Source organism: Lissotriton helveticus, chromosome 11 (genome assembly GCF_964261635.1).
Source record: "Lissotriton helveticus chromosome 11, aLisHel1.1, whole genome shotgun sequence".
NCBI classification, from domain to species: Eukaryota; Metazoa; Chordata; class Amphibia; order Caudata; family Salamandridae; genus Lissotriton; species Lissotriton helveticus.
Window position 1 is genome coordinate 310,301,254 of NC_136072.1, and position 20,373 is coordinate 310,321,626.

Consider the following 20,373-nt stretch of genomic DNA (forward strand, 5'->3'; position numbering starts at 1 on the left):
TGTGTTCCCTGAGTAGCGTAGCACATGTTTATTATTATTTTTTATGGGGGTTGGGGGGGGGGGGGGATGGGTCGTTCTAAGTTTCCTACAGAGACAGAACATTTTAAAGGCTGTGACTCGTCTAGAGATTACATTTATCAAGCTTGAATGCTGGTAATACTGTACGTGAGTGCTCATACCGTACTTGTGAAGCTTTTACTGCTCGATATGGCAACTTTTGAGAACCAAGTTTAGAAAATTACATATATGGCAACATTTCAGAACAGGAAAGTGAGAGATTTTTGTAATGATGCAGGCACACACTAAGGATGACTCAGTAGCCAGGCTCTGTTAATTGCTTATTTATTAATGTATTAATAAATCGCTCCCAAAGAGCGCCGAGCCTCTGCTCCGGCGCCAACTCACTCTCGCTCCGTTTCGCGCTCTTCGCGCTCCTCCACGCCCCCTGCATGCGCAGCCAATCCTGGCCGCTGCACGTCACGTCCGCCGACGTGCCGTGCATCAACTAGACCGTCTCTACATATCTCCCTTTTTTCCACACAAACATTACAACTTACAGTCCGTCGCTCAAATCATAGTCTCTGAACCTCGTGGGCCTCACCACCGCTCTGCCGCTCCGTGTCTGCCTTACTGGGGTGGTGTTGTTCTCCTCTTCGCCGTGTCTGTTCCTGTCATCACCATTCTCACCAGCTCTTATCTCCTGCTCGCTGTTCTTTGCTTCTCCTTGTCGTTGCTCTCCTTCTCTCAGTGCGATCTCGTTCTCCTGATGTTCCTGTTTCTCACTCTCACTCTCTTCTGGTTCTCCGCCTGCTCTTCCATAGTCCCAAACTAGGATCTTATTACATCTGGCCATGCGGTCTTGTGACCATATGTTACCGTCACTCAGTCTAGCCGCTCTGCCCTTAATTTCCTTCACCTGCATGGGCTTGCTGTATTTGCTCTCTCCTTTTCTTTGCAGGGTGGGCAGCTTTACTCTCACCCATTCTCCTTCTTTAAGTTCTGTGTCTCGCACGTTCCTCCGTGCATCGTAATGTCTTGTGTATACTGCCTTGGCTTTCTCTATGTTGGCCCGCACCACTGCAGGGGACCATTCACTTACTATCGTCTTTTCCTTCCATACCCGGTTGTCCTGAGTGAATGGTTCCCGGCCACGCAGCAGCTGGAAGGGGCTATATCCCGTACTTGTGGGAGTGATCCTATATGCCCATAACATGTGCCATATGTCCTTCTCCCAGTCTTTGTTGTCCGAGATGGCTGCTTGGATCGACCCCATCACCACCCTGTTGAAGCGTTCTACTTGGCCGTTTCCTGCTGGGTGGTAAATTGATGTATGCTTCGCCTGGATGCCGTTCCTTTTCATGAAGTTGTCCCACTTTTCCGATCGGAATTGTGGCCCATTATCACTGAGGATGGACTTGGGTATGCCCTCCCTCACAAAAGTGTCTGCCAGGAACTTCACTATTGTTTCCGTGTCCATGGCTTCCTCTATCTTGACTTCTGGCCATTTCGAGAATTTGTCGACAAGGACACACACGTACTTTTGGACCCCTTGGGTGTCTAGGATTGGGCCTAAGATGTCAACTGACAGCTCTTCCCAGGGGTTCCTTGGCGTTTCAAATGTACCCAATGCTGGGCGCAGGGGTTTGAGTGTCTTGTCTGCGCCTTGGCACCTCACACATTCTCTTACATGCCGTTCTGCTCTTATGTCCATTCCCGGCCACCAATAGTTCTGCTTGGACCGCAGTTTGAGCATTCCAATGCCCAGGTGTCCTTCATGCAGCATATCCAACAGTCTGGGTATGATGCTCGTTGGAGGGATGACTTTCTCTCCTATATACAAATGTTCCTTGATTGTCCAGGGAGAGTTCCTCCCTCACTTCAAAGTATGGATTAAGTTCTCTCCGGACCCGTCTCTTATCCGGCCAACCTTGGGTAATGTATGTTTTCACCTCTTCTAACGTCTGATCCTCTTCATACGCCTGTGTCCACTCTTGAAGGCTGATGACCTTTTCGTGATCCTCCATTAGTGCCACCCATTCCTCTGTGCCGGACTTGTCTTCCTCGCCTGGTTCCATGGCTGCCGCTCGGCTCAGGTAGTCTGCGACCTTGTTTTTGCTGCCTGGTATGTGTTCCACATCATACCTAAACTCTAGGAGTTTTAGCGACATTTTTGATATCCGGGGCGTTGCCTCTGCATGGCCACTCGATGTCAGCACTCTCAGTAGCGGTTTGTGGTCGGTCCGTAATTGAAATCTGGTGCCCCACAGGAATTGTCGGAAGCGCGTGGTGGCCCACACCACCGCCAGCATCTCCTTCTCTATCACACTGTATTTTTTTTCTGTTTCACTCAGTGTGCGTGAGGCAAAGCTGATCGTTTCCAACTGTCCTTGGCCTCAGTCTTGCATGAGGACAGCGCCCAATCCCTTGTCGCTGGCGTCGGTAGTTAGGACAGTTTTGCATTGAGGGTCGAATCCTTGTAGCGGTATGGCCCCAGCCACTTCCTTCTTGATGATCTCAAATTCCCGTTGTGTGTGCTCTGACCACTTGAATTCCGTATTTTCTTTGGTGAGCTGCCTCATGTGATGGGTCTTTGAGGCGAAGTGCTGTACGAATTTTCCGTAGTACTCTGCCATTCCCAGGAATGACCTGACCTCTTCCTTGGTGGCGGGGGACGGTGCTTCACAGATCGCTCTGACATTTTCTGCTTTAGGGGTTACACCTTGCACTCCTATCTCGTGCCCCAGATAGGTCACCGAGTTCATCCCTATTCGGCATTTGGACCATTCAGCCGTGAGTCCTTTGTCTTCTAAGATCTTCAACACTTTTCCCAGCTTCATATCGTGGTCTGGGATGTCTCTTCCCCATCACCAAGATGTCATCCTGGAAGTATTGGACGTCGGTGAGGTCTTTGAATAGTTGGTGCATCATCTTCTGGAACACCGCTGCTGCTGAAGCTAATCCGAATGGCATCCGGCGGAACTGATAGCACCCAAACGGGGTGATGAAGGATGTTAGTCTGCGGCTGTCTGGGTGGAGGGCAATTTGGTGGTACGCGGAGGTCAAGCCTATGGTTGAGTACCACTTAATCCCCCTGGTGCTGGCCAGCATCTCCTCTATTCTGGGCAAGGGGAACCTTTCCACCACAATGTTCTTATTCAGTTCTCTCAGGTCGACGCACAATCGGACCTTTCCGTTGGGCTTCTTGACCACTACCAAGGGCGCCAGCCATTCTGCGCACGTGATGGGTTCTATTATCCCCTTCTTCTCCAAGTCTTGGAGTTCTTCCCTTACAGCATCTCTTACCGCCAACGGGATATTCCTTGCTTTGTGGGCCACAGGGACGGCATCCTCCTTAAGAATGATTTTGTGGGCGAATTTCTCCAGCTTCCCAACGGTGCCTCCGAACACTTTGGGGTATTCGCTCCTCCATTTGTCCAGATTTGGCTCTGTTTCCTGGTCCGTCAGGAGTATTTGCTCCTTGCCTCCCGGATCTAGCTTGATGCCCAGGTCGCCTTGATCTAGCCATCCTAGGACCGATGGGCCCCTCTCCGACACGTAGAGCTTGCATCGTGCCGACCGACCTCGAAATTCGAAGGTCAGGGGTCTGAACCCCGCCATAGGAATGCGGTCCCCGTTGTACGTGACTGGGCGGATGTCTAGTCTCTCCAGCTCCGGGCCGAGGCGCGGTGCAAATCTCTCCTCCCACACTGCTCTCTGGATGATGGTGAAGGGTGATCCTGTGTCTGCCACCACGTTGATCTTGACACCACCTATGGCCATTTCCAAAACTGGTTTCATCGTACGTTTTCCTTCCCTGTCCAGGGCTTTACCCTCTGTACTCAGGACCTGGTCCTCGATGTAAATCACTGTGACTTCTTCTGCTTCCGAATCGTCTTCCGGATCATCATTGCTTTGATCTACGCACCTCACCATGCTCTTGGAGGCCTTCTTCCTACAAACCTTCTCGTAGTGGCCAATTATTCCGCAGTACGCGCATTTGGCGCGGAATGCGGGGCACTTCCGATCATGTGCTTCATGCGACCAGTTCCCGCACCTGTAGCATGGCTTTCTGTTGCTCCCTGCTTGTTTCCCTGACGTGCTCGCGTTGTTTTGCCACTTTTTGGGCCCTCTTTCCGATGGTTTCCTGTTCTGATACTCTCTTCGAGGCCCTTCATTATCTACCTTGTTCACCATCGTGCTGGACGCTATGTCTTTCTTCGTCACTTCTGCGCACCGACGAGCTAGCTCCGCTCTTTTTACGATGACTAACACCTCTTTCAGTGTGGTGTCTCCACTCGCCCATAGCTTGTCCTGCACCGTCGTGCACGTGGTGTTCATCACCACCTGGTCCTTGATGAACTCATCCTCCCAGTTGGCGTATTTGCACGTGGCTGCCAGTCGTTTCAGTGCTGCCACGTACTCCTCCACTGTTTCTCCTTGCTTCTGCTTCCTCTGTTGGAAATTGAACCTGTCCACTGACACACACACTGCCGGTCTGAAATGTTCATTGAGGTCATCGAGCGCCTGCGCGTACACATCATCGTCTGTGGTTGTTCTCTGTTTCGGAACTAAGCTCTTGTATATCCGGAGACCTTCCGGGCCTAGGTTCAGTAGCAAGATACGCTTCTTCCTCTGGGGTTTGAACTCTTCTTCGTTCTCATCTTCCAGGACACCTATGAAATTATCTATGTACTCTCTCCAGTCCTCCCATTTCATGAGGGGTTCCCCTGGCCGGGGTAAGAATTGTACCGGCGCCGTCGCGTAACCTGCTTGCGCGCTCATCTTCTCTCTCTTTACTGCGGGTAGTGTTCTTCCTTGGCTGCGGGGACTCCCTGGTGTGTCGTCCTGTTCTTCTTCGCTTGCTGGGGTTCGGGGACTGTCTGTGTCGGCCCCGTCAGCTCCCTGTGAGCCCTCCAGCGCGTGTTCCCTGGGTCTGCTCTTCGCTGCGTGGGTCGGTGCCCTTTATCCTGCCTTATTTCTTGGTTCCTGGGGCCTGTCCCCCTCTTTCATTCCTCTGCGCCACACCCTCCGGTGTGCCGGGCTCTGCCACGCTCTTTGGGGTACCTGTTATCCTGCACCAGGTGATCCTGCTCATCCGTCCCTTGTGTGGTGGTCCTGGAGACTCTGGTGCTTGCTTGTCGCCTTGGGGTCGAGTCGGTGGTCCTGCCTTGCTGGGGGGTCTTCAATCCCACCCTCGTCGCCACTGTAATGATGCAGGCACACACTAAGGATGACTCAGTAGCCAGGCTCTGTTAATTGCTTATTTATTAATGTATTAATAAATCGCTCCCAAAGAGCGCCGAGCCTCTGCTCCGGCGCCAACTCACTCTCGCTCCGTTTCGCGCTCTTCGCGCTCCTCCACGCCCCCTGCATGCGCAGCCAATCCTGGCCGCTGCACGTCACGTCCGCCGACGTGCCGTGCATCAACTAGACCGTCTCTACAATTTTGAAAATAAATCGAGGGTCTACATTTTCTCTAATAACTTATACTGAAGCAGAGGCAATTTCAGACGGGAGAACGCTAAAATAAAGCTATTTTAACTTCTAAAATCGGGAGTCTCCCGTCTGAATTTGGTCTGTTGGCATGTATGAAATTAAGACCTCTGGTATCCAAATGGAATGAAATAGGATAAGGTATGAAACACCAGTGGTAAACATCAGTAAATACCACGAACTCTGGCCTTTAACCATTTACTGCCACAAGACCTAGAACAGTGAGTATGTATTACCCAATCAACTAGGATACTTGACGTCTAGTGACAGCTTTACCACACTGAAATATGCAAAAAAAATCTGTGTTGTGAAGGAGGACCTAAAACATTTCCCCGGTAAGGGCAGCCCATTGGCCATGCCATTTGAAACTCCAGTTGTGGACTAGTTGGAAATGTTAAACTAGGAGACAATTTTTTTAATTTTTATAAACAGATTTTATTCATGAAAAAACAATACTACACATGTTGGTGAGCAAAGAAAATCACATAGTGCAATTGCAAAGCGTTTACACATAATGAATACATTACACCATTTCAAAGCAGCAATTACAGTTGCATACCCACCCTCGAACAGTACCATAGATTCATTGGCCCAACCACTTCCCCCATACTCGGCTGTGCTTGAGGGTACAACCCCATGCCTCGTAAACCGGTCTCTCCTGCAGGGCACAATCCACCACCGACACCATTGTGAGCGGGCAGCAATATCAAGTTTGGCATCCATAATCAGATCAAAATGTCTGGGAGATCCAACGGAGTTTCATTACTTCACATATCAACACAATTGAAATGCAGAGCTGGCATTAGTCTTAGAGCTCACACGAACTCCGGATTTTGTAGAGTCCTGTGAAAGTGTTTGAAGAGTAACCATTTGAAAAATCACTGTTTCACAGCACTCCCATTGTACACGATCTACCCATAACCATTGCTCAGCTCTGAGCAGCACTTGTGCTGCAGTGGGGAGTAGGAGCCTGAAGCATTAGGTGAGATCATGGTTAGTATTAAGAAGCCACACGAAGACTTGGCCCCTCTTGCGCTCAAGGTTCTTAGAGGACCTCGAGATGAGCAAGTCAAGACTTCTGGCTTGAGCCTTTTGTGGTTCTCCCACCTCTGTTCCAAGTTATGATAAACCTCTTTCTCGTATGCATGCTTTTGATGTCATAGTTTTATTTAGACTACATTTGGAATGCGTTAAGGTCCTATAGTGGAAAACTGCCTCCGCATGTGGTCAAACATCAGTAGATTAATACAGTAAAATGAACCATTTTCAGTAGGCAGCTGTAGAACAACTGTACTTCCCATTGTATTGTATTTTAATTACATGTGTATAGCTTGTATTATCACTGATAAGTTATTGATGATTGCTGCTCCAGAATCCAAGGTTGTTGGTTATTGGGATTAATCTTGTGCTTTCAAGGAAACCATTACCAGCACGGAGTCGAGTATTATTTTGTTGTACTTTAAATTAATAGGAGTTTGATGTGATCATTAGTGGGGGGTGTATGAGTTCATACGAATGTTGGGTTAAATTAATAGATGAGATACATGAGGTAGTGGAAAGTTGCCTGGATTTGACTTTCAAAGAGAGGTTATTTTTTAGGTCTCGCCTGAGCCAGTGCATGCGATCTGGCGAGACATTTTGTGAGTGGGCTTTAAAAAGCAGACCACCTATTCTGTGTGGCCTAGAGCGTGCGGTTGTGCGCACGGTTACGAGCACAGGCGCCATCTGGCTTTCCTGTCTCGTCATGGCTCGTTAAGTGCATCGCTCGCGGGCACCCTTACAGCCCGCGATTGCGATCACTTTCACGGCTGTGCGGCCAATGCTTGTTCTTAGGAGTTGTGTGACTGCACAAGCGGCATTCACGCATCCCCCATTCATGGTGCTTGCCCCCTTGTCACTCAGTGCTATGTTCCCCCCCAGAGTGTCTGTCCCCCAGTGTTAGCAAATAGCAGTGGTGCAAACAATCTCAAGCATGCCTGCACAATCCTGCTTATTTGCTCACCATTTGACGACTTTGCCTTCTTGCTGGTGCTGGTTGTCCCTGCCAGAGGAGTCACTGCTTGTTGTTTGGTCGCCGCTTTCTGCCCCTTTGCTGATGTTGCGCTGGTACTTCTTTTGCCCGTCTCTCTTCTCGCTTACCTCCAGGCGCTCTTCACTCTCCCGCTTTCATTGGGTTCTTCAGGCTGCTACGTTTGTTTGCCCTCTTATTTGTTTCATCATCCAATCTTTGCTGTGGGTGGTCGCTGCTAATCTGGCCACCCTTATAATTTCTTCGATTTCTGCTCGGTGCATGTCGCTATCTTATTCCCTCCTCTTGCCTGACTGCTGCCCAGCAGACGGGTCGCGTCAGCATTACCGGCTGCCCCTGCTGTTTATACTGCCCTGGTAGTTGCTGGGGGCTTCTCCACATAGGGGCAGTCCCCACATGCTCTTTGGGCTCTGCTTGCCACCTTGATGCTTTTTATATAGATGTCCTTTGCACAGCTGGGTTGTGTTACCCCTGCGAACGCTGTCCCCAGCTGTTCTTATGGTTGTCCTTTAGGCACCGCGGGTCGCGTCGCCCTTTTGGGCTGTCCTGTGTGCTCTTTTGGGCTTTTTGCTGCCTTTTGCTTTAATGGGCTGTCCCCGCGTGCACCTTGGAAGCTTTGCAGCTTTAATATCTGCCCCATGGTTCACGTCTCTCTTAATAGTTAATTGAGTCCTTTCCCCACTCTGCTGTTTGCACATTATTGTAATGCCTAGTAATCGCAACAAATCGTCCACACTCCAACTGTAGTCAAGAACGCATGAATGTCCGGAGTTTTTCTGTGCACTTTTTTTCAATTTATGCCAGTGTGCTATTCTTGAACCGCTGAGTTCTTTAAGTGGTGTGGAAGGGGCTCGGGTCGGGTCGCTGCACCCAGCTGTCCCCGGCTTCTGCTTCCCAGCCTTGCCCACAGCGTCACCCTCTGTCCGATTGGCCTTTGCCCCCATAGCCTCATCTCTTTGTCTGTCTGAGCCTCCTTTAGCCTTCACACGTTGCCCTGGTTTTGGCTTCTTGCAGCGAGAGGAGCTCCTCTGGACGTCTTAACCCGCTCCTCGCACTCTGCCTGACGTACTCGCACAGCACATGTCTCCCATGCTGCCTGTAACTTTAAATTGCCACTTTCTTTTGGACTTGTAGGCGGGTCCCGGGTGGCGCTCATTCTCTCCTGCCTCCAATGGATGACCCGGGCTGCAGCAATGCCAGTCTTAATCGCATACGGGCCCCTAGTAGGTGTGGACTTCCTCCTCCACATGAGTACCCTGGCTGCAGCGATAATGCCAGTCTTTATTCGCAGACGGGGGCCACTCACTGTTTCACGAAAGTCCCGGGCTGCAACAGTGATGCCGATCTTCATTCTCTGTGGGTGGGCCCTGGGGTAACACTTGCCTGCCTTTCACCTCTGGTCAGTGTTCAGGGCCCGCATTGGTGATTTCAATCCGCTGCCTCTCTTTCCATGATGACCTCCTGCTCAACTGTGTGCTCAAGCCCAATGCCCCAAGAGCACTCTCTTTTTCTCTGGCAAAGGTACGGCTTCTCGTCTCAATGTCTCTGCTGCAATAGTCCCAAAATGGTACTAGTTAGGGTTGCCCTGCCTTTAATAGGAGTTACATGAACTGGGTTGCATTTTCAATTCCCGCATGACTTTCACATTGGATGGTAGTATTTGAGTATTGGCATATCCATTAGGCCTCGCCTTTGGGACCTTTTTAACTGTTTAGCCATGCAACAGTTAATGTTGTTTCACCAAGGATATTGTGCTGCATAACTAAATACTTATAAGGTCCCAAAAGTGAGACCTATTGGTTATGCCAGTGCTTGTTGAAACTAGTTGTGTGCAACATGCAGAAATACAATGATGTAGATTAAGGCAAATATACATGTGATTTAGAAGTAGGCTGTGCTCAGAGGGAGAAAGCATGCAAAGTTTGTAAAATAAGGAGCAGGTCATTCAAAAGAAAAAGAGGCAACAAACAGGTTTTAATTCAGTCAGATTTCATTCAGGGTTTTAGGAATATAGAGGAGGTTTTTTGTGATAACACTTAATCTGAGAATGCAAACTGTAGAAAAAGACCACATTGTATGTGACATAGCGCTGTATTTGTTTTTTTTTAGCTAAGCACTTGATTCAGGCGATCATCCTATCTGCTTTTAGGCTTACCTCTAGATCACAACTTCATCAAACATAGCTGATCTGCTCAGAGTTTGGAAGTAAAAAGTAGTGGATTGACCAATATGTAAGGAATATCAAGAGCTTTAGGAAATGATTTAATGAAGCAGTAACCTCATTATCAAAGTGACATGAGATAATCCTATTGGGTACATAATACAGGAATCAAAGAGTTCATTTTGAAAATGCTGGGGTGGATGTCTTCTATTGTTCACCCAAAGTTTCTGACATTATTAATTTCAAAAGTGCAGTGGGATCTGTTTTGGATACCCCTAGTTCAGCGTGGCATAAAATAGGAGTGAGGACAGCTTCCCCAGACAGTGGAAAAGTGTTTCCTACAATCTTGTGGCTGGACAAAAGGGACCAAGGGACTGAAGTGAAGAGAATATAGTGAGGGCTGCTTTTAGAAATCCCATGAAGGCTTTGTTAGTAAAGGGTTGCTGATTAATTATTCATAAGCTCTGCTGTTTGGTGGATGGTATTGGTGAAGAGTGTGGCTTCAGTTGATGTTGTTTCGGTGGGTTAGACATTTCTAGGCCAAGCCTGTCCTTTTGCCTGCCATTCATTGCTGCTTCAGGAGTCAATCACCTCATTGTGTCGGTGTTGTGGGTGCACACATTTAGAGGCCGTTCCAGTGCTACCTGCAGTGAGAAGCTTCACTTACAAATAGTCTGTGCCTGAAGGGCAGTTTGAAAAGGACATTTGAAAAAGAACCAAGCCAAACAGGTCCTGCTGCATGAGGCAGTGGGTGCACTCCGTGGTGCTGTTTGCTGTACTGTTAATGTAGCACAAGTACATATATGTCCAGACCTAACAGAAATTGAGCAGAAAAATCAGAAAGTAAAGAAGGAAGCTTAATCGGTTAGGTAACCACTGTTGAAATCTGACTCTAACCATATGTGTAAATCCCAGCAGACCAAAAGCAACATTTCATCGTTTCGAGGTTTGTTTTACTATTAGTAATCACTTTTGCCGAACAACCTTTATGAAAAAGAAACCAACATAAATGCAGGTCAAACCATGTAACATCATCAATTTGTTGGGTCAATTAAGCAGGTAGTGCTTATACCCCTGTAATTTACAGCGCTGTGAAACGTTAACATGTTAGTAATTAAGTATATTTTGAATGCAAGCTAGTGCCAGCAGTAGTCAGCTTTTTAACTGAAAGACACCGTCACCCTCCCTGTACTTCAAATTGGAGTAGAACACCCTCTATCAGCCTTGTTATGTACAGAAAGGGAGCAATGTTTCATCGAATGAACAGCCTTTGTCAACCCTTGTGATCTGTCAATAAATGTTATTTTAAATAGCAGTGACACTTCTGAGAAGCCCAGCATCAACTCTCGCCTTTTTGTTTTAATCGCATTAAACATTTAACCAAAGGTAAATTGACAGGGCATGAGTGCAGCACCCACCCTGATAGACAAACATGTACACAGCACAGAAGAATTAACAGAATGTGGATGAAGAACAAGAACTGTTCTTCTTGTTTGTAGTGGGTCAAGAAGGGTTTAGGAAGCAAAATAGTTTCTGGTGCGGAAACCTATTGTGATGGGTATAAAAACCTCCAATGTCAAGGATCGCTTTTGCATCTGCAACCTAAGTGGATGGGCCTACTTATCACACCCTGAACAGTTAAAAAATGAGGTCTCAGAAAGTGAAGTCTAGCCAAGACGTGTGCTGTAAATTACTTATTCCAGGGAGCTTACTTTTGGAATAATGATCTGCGGGCGAGTCATAAAATAGTGGCAATGGGAACATTTTAAAAGCAGTGGTGCTAAATGTCACCCGTCAGTCATTCCACGTGTCGGGATATGCAGGTGTTTTATGATGCCTGGGAAATACACTGTGTTGGGAGCGCAATGTGGTCTAGTAGTGCAGTTGATAATTTGGAACTAGAAGTTCTGTGTTTTAATCCCTTATTCCCCACTTTCCCGTATTATGATCCTGTGTACCCACTTTAAGGGTGCTGACAGCTAATGAAGATCACCCCTTCCCCAACAACCAGAGTACCTCTTGGTGAGTGCTGTGTGTGATCCCATTACTTTTAAGGTTTATGTGGAGGATTTCACTCTTAACTTTAAAATCATTCTGTGCGTTATAAATGAAATAAAGCACATTTGTCAAATATTGTTGAATAAAAAAAACATATATATATATATTTTTTAGTTTTATTGTGGGAGAGCAATCTTTCTTTTTAATTTATTAATATGTAATTCTAGAAAGATTCCAGAATTATTTTTGGGCAGAAGCTAGTTTTATGTGCTCAATATACTCTTGTATCTAAGCCAGAGGTATTACCCTGACCCCAAAAACCAACCTTTACAGATTGATAGGTGCTGTACATACCCCTCATAATACCTCGAAAAAGAAGGTCCACAGGCATGGCCTGCCCCCGTCTCGCCATACACTGACATAGTGTTTTTTGTGACTTTAACTGATGAAAGATAGTGAGGAAAATGAGAAGAGAATGTGCGGGAGCTGGCTGTACTGTAGGATTACAAAAGCGCTGTCCCAGCAATTGACGAGATGGCAAAGAGCTTTCGGTTGTTTAATTACGTAGGTATTCTGAAGTACATGTTTTGAGAAAGCTGTTGAAGTTTCATCTCTTAGTGGTGTGTTTGGGTGTTGTGTGAGGCCCGAGGAGTGTCCTGAAGGCTTGGTGTGGCAGATTGTATCAATGTATACATTGTGGCTTGTGAAGGGAGTGTGAGATATAGATTTCCGTATGCATCTTCAAAGAGTATGACCATATGGGGGAGTCACTTGAATCATAATGTTAGGAACATCCAAGTCTTTATTGCTTTTCTATGGCGTTGGTGGCTGTTATTAACCCTTGGTTCTGGTTGTCATTTTCATTTTTCTTCAGTGCTGAACCATCCATTTATTGTCCTCTTTGGTTTTTAATGTAGCAGCTGTGGGGTGAAGGGCTTTAATGAGATTTTTAGTAAGTGTTTTGAGTCCTGGCAGTATTGAGGAGCTTTGTTCTTTGTATGTTAACCCCATATGTGTGGGCATCGCCCAGTGACTGATGCCAGCACTACCTCCTAGTGCATCTGTCGGCCATTGGCGGACACAGGGAGTTGTTTAAAGTACCCTCTGGTGCTTTACACAGGCTGGTTTCCTTTTTATGGTCTGGTTTGACAGATCAGCTGTCACCAGACAATTATGTGAGAACACCAGGAGAGGGGCTTTGGCTCCGCCCAAATGTTGGGATTCAGGAGAACATGTTTTTTCCAATATCTGTTTATTAAATTTGTTTCCAAAAACATTACAATGCAAGAAAGCTGCAGTTGAAAATTATCCTCCATTGGCCATTCGTATAATAAGAAAATGTTTAGGACCACATACAAATATTACTGTACAACAGGCCAAGGCTCCTAAGGAACACACTTACAATTTGAATATTAACACCTCTTGAGAAGTTCAGAAGGGTCTTGGCAAAGGCCTATGCACTGTGGTCCCTTGCTGAAGCTTGTCTATGTGGAGGGCGGTGCTATCGAACACACAAATATTAGGAGGGGTGGCAGGAAAAATGAAAGGTCCCCAGCTGGTCTCGTTCATCAGTGATGATATAGGAGAAGGCACAGAAATAAAAAGAGGGGGAAAGAAGAGGCCTCTTGTGGTGTGGGCCAAATAGGCTAAAAGGTCTTTACCCCAGTGCGTCAAACAGGTGGACATTGTGTAGCCTAGGAGCTAAAAGTATAGGTATTCTAAGCGGAACAGATAGTCACTAAGAGGCGTCCAGAGGCATAGTAATCTCTTATCAGTGCGAGTTTGTGTCATCTGCTCCATAGCGATGGTATGCCAGATTTGTGTGACCCATGATGCAGAGGGAGGGGTTCAGGGGGATCGCCATGCTCTGGCCATAAGCTGTTTGACTGCTCCGGTCATGTGGCTACCAGGTACTAATCTGCGTGGGTCATACCTAAGATGAGTACATGGTAGTCATCTGTGACTGGGTAGCACAGCACGCCCTTAATGTGACTCTGGATCTCCTTCCAGAAAAACCTTAGGTGGTGGCATGCCCACCATATATGGTGTAAGTCGCCGTTTGGGCCTCGCAACTCCAGCATGCAGCGGAGGCTGCAGGGAACACAGCGTGATGGCCGGCCATGGTGTAATGCCATTGGAGTATCACCTTGTTGGCTGCTTCCTGTTGGGAGATGCTTCTATGCAATAGCAGGATTTCTTGCCAGAGCAGTTCCCACTGCTTCTGGGCAATGGTTGGGGTGTTGTCTGGAGTCCTTTTCCATTGGTCGGGATGACGGGAAGGAGGTGTTACTGTTGTAAAGTATCATATGTTCTAGGCACCAAGCCGCGGGTGCCATCAAAGCTTCGGACAAGGTGCTCAAAAAGAGTAAGGAGATGAGTAGCGGCTTCCGCATTAGGGAGGTGAAGAGCCCAGTGTCAGAACTGGAAATATTGATGACTGGCAGATTCAGGAAGGTGGAATATCCTTCTGCACTTATCGAAGGGTTTGATCGTCTGGCCCTGGAAGAGGTGTGCCGCCCAATAGTATTTTTTAATGTCAAGGATGCTGATCCCACCATCATACCAGGTGAGGGTTAACTTGTGGAGCGCAATCCTGGGTCTCCCGTCCCACAGCAGCTGCCTCTGTAATCCCTCTAGCTCCCTGAAATAGCGCGCCGGGACTGGAACGCGTAGAGGGAGATGCGGTCCTCCCAGTCTGCCGACCACCCCAAACCCCTGACTGACAAATCCTGCTGAATCCAGGCAGCCAAGGTCTCCAAGGATAGGGTCTCTGGGAACCATGGATTAATAAGTGCTACCAGGTCCATCCGGCACTCTCCCAGCGTTAATCTACCCCACACCGGTGAGTGGTCAGATATGCCCCTCACCAGGTGGCGGTCCTCTTGCAAGTGAAGCAGTTGGGAGGCAGGCTAGAGTAAGTAATCATTGCGGGAGAAGCTGAGGTGGGCACCGGAAAGGAATGTGTATTGTGTGTCCCCAGGGTGGAGGGCCCTCCAAGCATCCGATAGTCCGAATGCTTCGATGGAATCAGGAAGCTAACTATTGGAGGGCCCCCCTGGCATGTGGGGGCCGACGATCCAACTCCCCAGACGACTCTGCATTAAAATCACCACCCGCCATAAGAAGGCCATCCGGCAAAGAAAGAAGCAAAGTGCCTAGATCGGTGAACGATTGAGCCTGTAGGCCTGGGGGAACATATATCGATACCAGGGTCATTGTTCTCCCCTCCTATTACCCAGAAAGCACGACATACCTCCCCGATCATCACCAGGCGTAGACTGGGGTGAGAAAGGAAAGGAGGTTTTGATCATGATACCCACTACCCGGGACCCACTAGTAAATCCTGAGTGGGCAATGAGCTTGTATCCCCACCTGTTCAGGGCCCTACACATGTTACCTACCAGGTGTGTCTCCTGGAGGAGAACTACATCGGCAAGTGTCGTTTGATGCACTGTAGGACTAACGAATGTTTTACCTTGTCTCCCAGACCATTGACATTCCAACTAAGTAAAGTGAAACTTTTATCCCGGTGTGGTCCCATAGTGAAGTGTTAGTGTGTGCTCAAATCTTAGGATCCCAAGTAAGGATGACACCATATCCAAAACCATGTGCATCATTGAAGCCGATAAAACGACAAAGAACGACCCAGCCCCAGCCCCAGCCCCAACTCCACCCTCCCTGCATCTCTGGCCTAAAACTAGCCCAACAACCAACTACGCAGAGTGCCTGTTGCCCCAGAACAATAACACAAGTTAAATGCGGGGTGAAGGACCCCCCCCCCCCTAGAAAGAAAAAAACACACAGTACAGTAGTCCTGATCGAGGAGACCACTCCCAGGCAGCAGGGAAGGATATACAACCAGTGGTACCAACACTCCTAGGTTCGCGGTGAAGCACCCCCAATATCGGCCACATTTAGTCCACAAGAGCGTCTGGGAGCCCCTCCACATAGTTAGTTAACTATCTAACCCACATACCACTAACGTCAATCACCAGGCTCAACGTGGGGAGTGTTCCTCCAACCAGTCCGCTGCGGCCTCCGGTTGGTCAAAAAACCAGGCCTTCCCATTAGCGTCTATTCTAAGCATAGCTTGAAAGAGCATGGAGTACTTCAGTCCTTTTTCTCTCAAGGATTTTTTAACAGCCAGAAACTATTGTCGTTGCCTCTGGACAGCCCGAGTGTAATCCGGGAAAAAACTTACCTTTGAGTTTTTGTACTGGAAAGGCGGGGAGTTCCTGGCATGCTGTAGTATCAGGTCCCGGTCTCTGAAGTTCAGGAGTCTCACCAAGATGGATCGGGGAGGAGCCCCCGGTTTTGGGCGACCTCCCGGGACGCGATGAGCCTGTTCCACCACAAAGAATTTCGAGAGGCCTCGCGGCCTGAGATGTTGGAGCACCAGCTCCTCGACAAACAGGTCCGGCGTTTGCCCCTCCGATTTTTCCGGAAGACCCACGATGCGGACGTTGTTGCACCGAGAGCTCCCTTCGTAGTCGTCAAGCTTGTCCATCGCAAACTTTTTGAAGGCATGTAAATTCTGGAGCTCTGTCTGCAGCTGCGAGACGTCATCCACCAAACTTTGAATAGTTATTTCCAGCTGCTTGACCTTTTCATGGGTCTTCACTAGATCGGCCCTAATCAAAGTCACTTCCACCGATATGGCCTCAGTTGAGGTGCGCACCCCTGCGATGGCGTCCATGACATCTTTGAGGGACAGTTCAAGGGGCGCGCTCTCTGACCCTCCAGCAGATACCTGCCGGGCTGGGCGGTCAGGCCGGGCTCTATGGGCAAGTCTACCTGTCTAGTTTAATCTGCAGCGTCGCCTTCGGGCCCCTTCCACTTGCCATGTCTGTCTCAACTGAGGGCCCCAGCCGCCGCTTAGCACACTTAATCTCCCACAAGCAGTCACAGGGGATATGGCTACAGGCAGGGTAGGCGCAGGTGTCCCACCGGTCACTCGATAGTGGCGTCTCTTGGATGTGTCAGGGAGTCACCAGCCATAAGTCAAGGGGCTCCCTGCGGGACGCCGGGCTCAGGCTCACCTCTGGTGGTTGCTCCAGTCTGCCTGTATCCTGCCCACTCAGACTCCAGTCGTCGCTGGTTACCGCGGGCCTCCTCCGGCTGAGCTCACTGGGCAGGCAGCGACCAGCAGATCGTAGGGGGCAAGCTATTCACTTGTGCCCCAGTGCAGTCCTTCGCTGAGTAGACCGGGGGTGGGCCACCTCCAAAAGTGCCGACCGAGCAGCAAAGAGTGGACCCAGGTCGCGGACCAGGCCCTGAGCCGGGACCTTAATTAGGTGCGTGCCCGCCTAGCAGTGCGAGCCCAGCAGCAACAAGGAGTACTGTGGGTCGTGAACTCACCGCAGCACAAGGCCGCCACCCGCGATTCACTCCCGCACAACCGCTGGAGACAGACCGGAGGGGGTCACAGCACCGGGGGCAGTCTAGTCCTACAGGACTCGATTATTGTCACGGATGGCGGGGTTTAGGGGTCAGGCGGTGCGGAAATCCTTAACAACGCGGCCATCACCCAGTCGCGCGTAGCCATGGGGAAGGAGCTGGTGACTTGTCCATTGATGCAGATGGAAGCGGTAGGGGCAGAGTAGGAGGCCACGATCGTGCTATCCATGACATGGCCTAACTCCACCTTCCGAAGATCCACCGCGAGGAAGGCCCAGCTCACCCGATCAAAAGCCTTTTCGGCATTCAAGAAAAGCAGAAATGGAGTGTCGCTGGACCTTCTCAACTAAATGTGTGAGACGTCGAACATTGTCCGGTCCCTGCAGATGCCATATAAAACCCACCTGAACCGGGTCAATTACCACTGGGAGGAGATTTTCCAGGCGGTTGCTGCCATTATTCAAGAGTTTCGCGCCATTATTCAAGAGGTCGATAGGATGAGCAAAGCGTCAGGTCTTTGCCCGATTTAGGGATCAACATAATTTAGGAATGGGATATAGTCGGCATAAGGCCTGTGGCATGAGTAAACAAATTATAAAGTGGGAGCTGGTGGTCCTGCATCTGAGGCTAAAAAACCCTTATAAAAATTCTGGTTAAGGCCGCCCTGGCCAGTGGATTTACCCGTAGGAAGTTCTTGAAGGGCCCGGCGCAGATCAACAGTTGTAAAAGGCTCCTCCAGGTCGTGAGCCAGGGTAGAGTCTAGTGGCTGCCAAGGATCGGTCTGGAGACATGTCGCTATTTCTTCAGTTGGATCCTCACCCCCGGATACGTACAAGTCCTTATAGTAGGTCTGAAAAGCCTCTTGTTTATCTGCTTCACTGATAGTCCAGCCTGAGTCGCCTACCCAAATCTTAGCAATGTGTGACCTGGCATGGTGATGCCTCAGTCTTCATGCGAGGAGGGAGCCCACTGTATACCCACCTCCGTAATATGCGAGATGTGGTCTGTGGTGTCTTGTGGTGTCTTGTGCTACTACTTTGCACGTGGCGGGCACACGTTGTAGTACAGGGTGCACAGCATGTTGGACAAACGTTGATCATGATGCACAGAGTGATCAATACCGTTATTACGATGATCAGCTCCAATATCCATGATCCCTAGCTTTGTAGCCATAGTAGAAACGTTTTCCACATTCCTCCGATATGTATGCAGCGTGCTTCGTCCCAGACCTTACTTATTACATCTATCGCCTTGTATATATTCCAGCTGTTGTCCGGTATATACCAACAGCACTGCTGGTAGATGACCTGGCAGACTCCACCCTCTTTGGCCAAGATGATGTCTAACGCAACCCTGTTCTGTATCACTACAGCCCTCATGGCTGTTAGTTCTTCCGAAATATTTCCCAGTCCCGCTGCCATTGAGTCAGCTAAGTCCTCAATCATTTTTGCTAACTGTGTATCCTAACTGAGGTGTATACCACACCTGCACCAGGGATCATTAACCCGAGTACTGTCATTAAATTATCTGCCCACTCCGGTGTCCTTCTAATTCGTCTTCACTGGTGGCCCTTGGTTTCTATCTACACCAGGTCAGTGAAGTAGGTCATGCAGGGCAGGATGGAGGCAAGGTAGCAACTGCCATACCATCCCGGGGGCTAGTAGAAGTATGCCTATTGGCAGCAGACAAAGAACAGTCCTTTGTAACCTACTAGCCCAGGTGAGGACTGCTGATCACTTTTTCTAATCCATGATAGCCTTGCCACGTGTGTGCAGTTGCTTTTGCCAAAGGAAATCTGTGTCACTTTCTTTTCTTCTAGTATTCCCCTTATCCTATTTATCCTATCCTCACATTCTAATAATCCCTTTTCTCCTTTTGCCATTTCTTCTAGAGTGCACCCAAATGATACACATTCTCTAAGTGCGTCCATTTGTAGTAGTTGTGAAAATGAACAACTTTTTTCCTCTCCTATTGGTAGTTGTGGTCTTCTATTGAGCGGTGTCACTTTATCACTCCAGATGCAGGAAGAGGCAGAAAGGAGTGGTTCTATTCTAAATCGTGGTATTTTCAACTCTCCTTCTTTCTCTGTTCTCATGTTTTCCCAATCTGCCCAGCCTTTCTATCCCTCATTCCTGGGTGTTCTGTCAAATGTGTCTAGCATCTTTGTCTCTCTTTCTTGGTTGCATATTCATGCATGGTTTTGGGTGGTATTGTCCCCTGTCCTATTGCAACCTTGCTACTCTCAGGAGGTGCGACTACTGCGGACATGTTGTGCTGAGTGAAGAGCCTATTGCGCATCAGGATGCAGCCCACGTATTTGGAAACAGGTAGGACCTTGTAGCTCATGCTGTTCTGTGTGTCTGTAGGCAGGTGTGTGCAAACATAACATTCAGATATGTTCATAATATCTACATACATCTTAAGCATTTCAGCGTATTGATTTCCGTTGTATTCATCCCACAATACCCGTGCCCCTCCTTCTCTAATGTCAACCTCCCCCAAAATGTCTTGTTCTGGAAAATTTATTTTTCTGTCATCAAAAGTTGCATTTGTATCGCTCCCGTCCCCTACTTGACCACTTAGCAATGGTATTTCAAGATCTTTTGCATATATTGTTATCAATGCAGTCACTATTATTCCTGGTACTGGTGACAGTATTGCCAGCAGCACTGCTGGCCATCTTCATCCTTTTTAGGTCTCGCCTACGCAGCGCACATGCGCTGCATAGGAGAGAGACCTTTAGCTATCTGCACACCTTTGGGGGCAAAAGTGTGCACTTTATGCATTGTTTGCAATGGCAACGCGTGCACGTCTGGCGATTCCCTTACGGGAGCGCGCGGCACCATATGGTGGCGCCACATGGTCGCAAACAATGCGCCTTGCTGCACGCTCCGGCAAGGGAATCGCGCAGACCCCCTCCTGCCGCGCGCTTGTGCTGGTTCTGGTGGCCAGACGAGTACTGCTGCTCTCAAACATGTCCAGCCTTCTGTAGTTGCTCTTTTCTGCTGTGCGCAATCATTTCAGAACTGCTGGTGATTTGATCCTGCTCTCCTTATTAGGCTGAGAGTATTCAAACCTCTGGGAACATGTCATGTACCTTATGGAATCTACCTCTGTGTTTTCGCAAAGTAGCTTGGCAGAAATGGCGCTATATAAATAGTGCCCTAGAAAGTGGTCAACCCTCCATTTCTTGCAGGCTTAGTTGGTGTTCTCTGAATATTTCCATTACTGGTTATATACTGTGTACTGGATTTGAGTCAGTCCAATCCAAAAAGAATACAAGCCGTAGGTAATC

General features: G+C 48.6%; 1 protein-coding gene across 2 annotated transcripts in view; it reads left to right on the top strand.

Moving 5' to 3' along the window:
* POLR2D (RNA polymerase II subunit D) overlaps positions 1-20,373 on the top strand; it is a 616,144-nt gene that overhangs the window by 496,280 nt on the left and 99,491 nt on the right. The gene's annotated exons all lie outside the window — the stretch shown is intronic.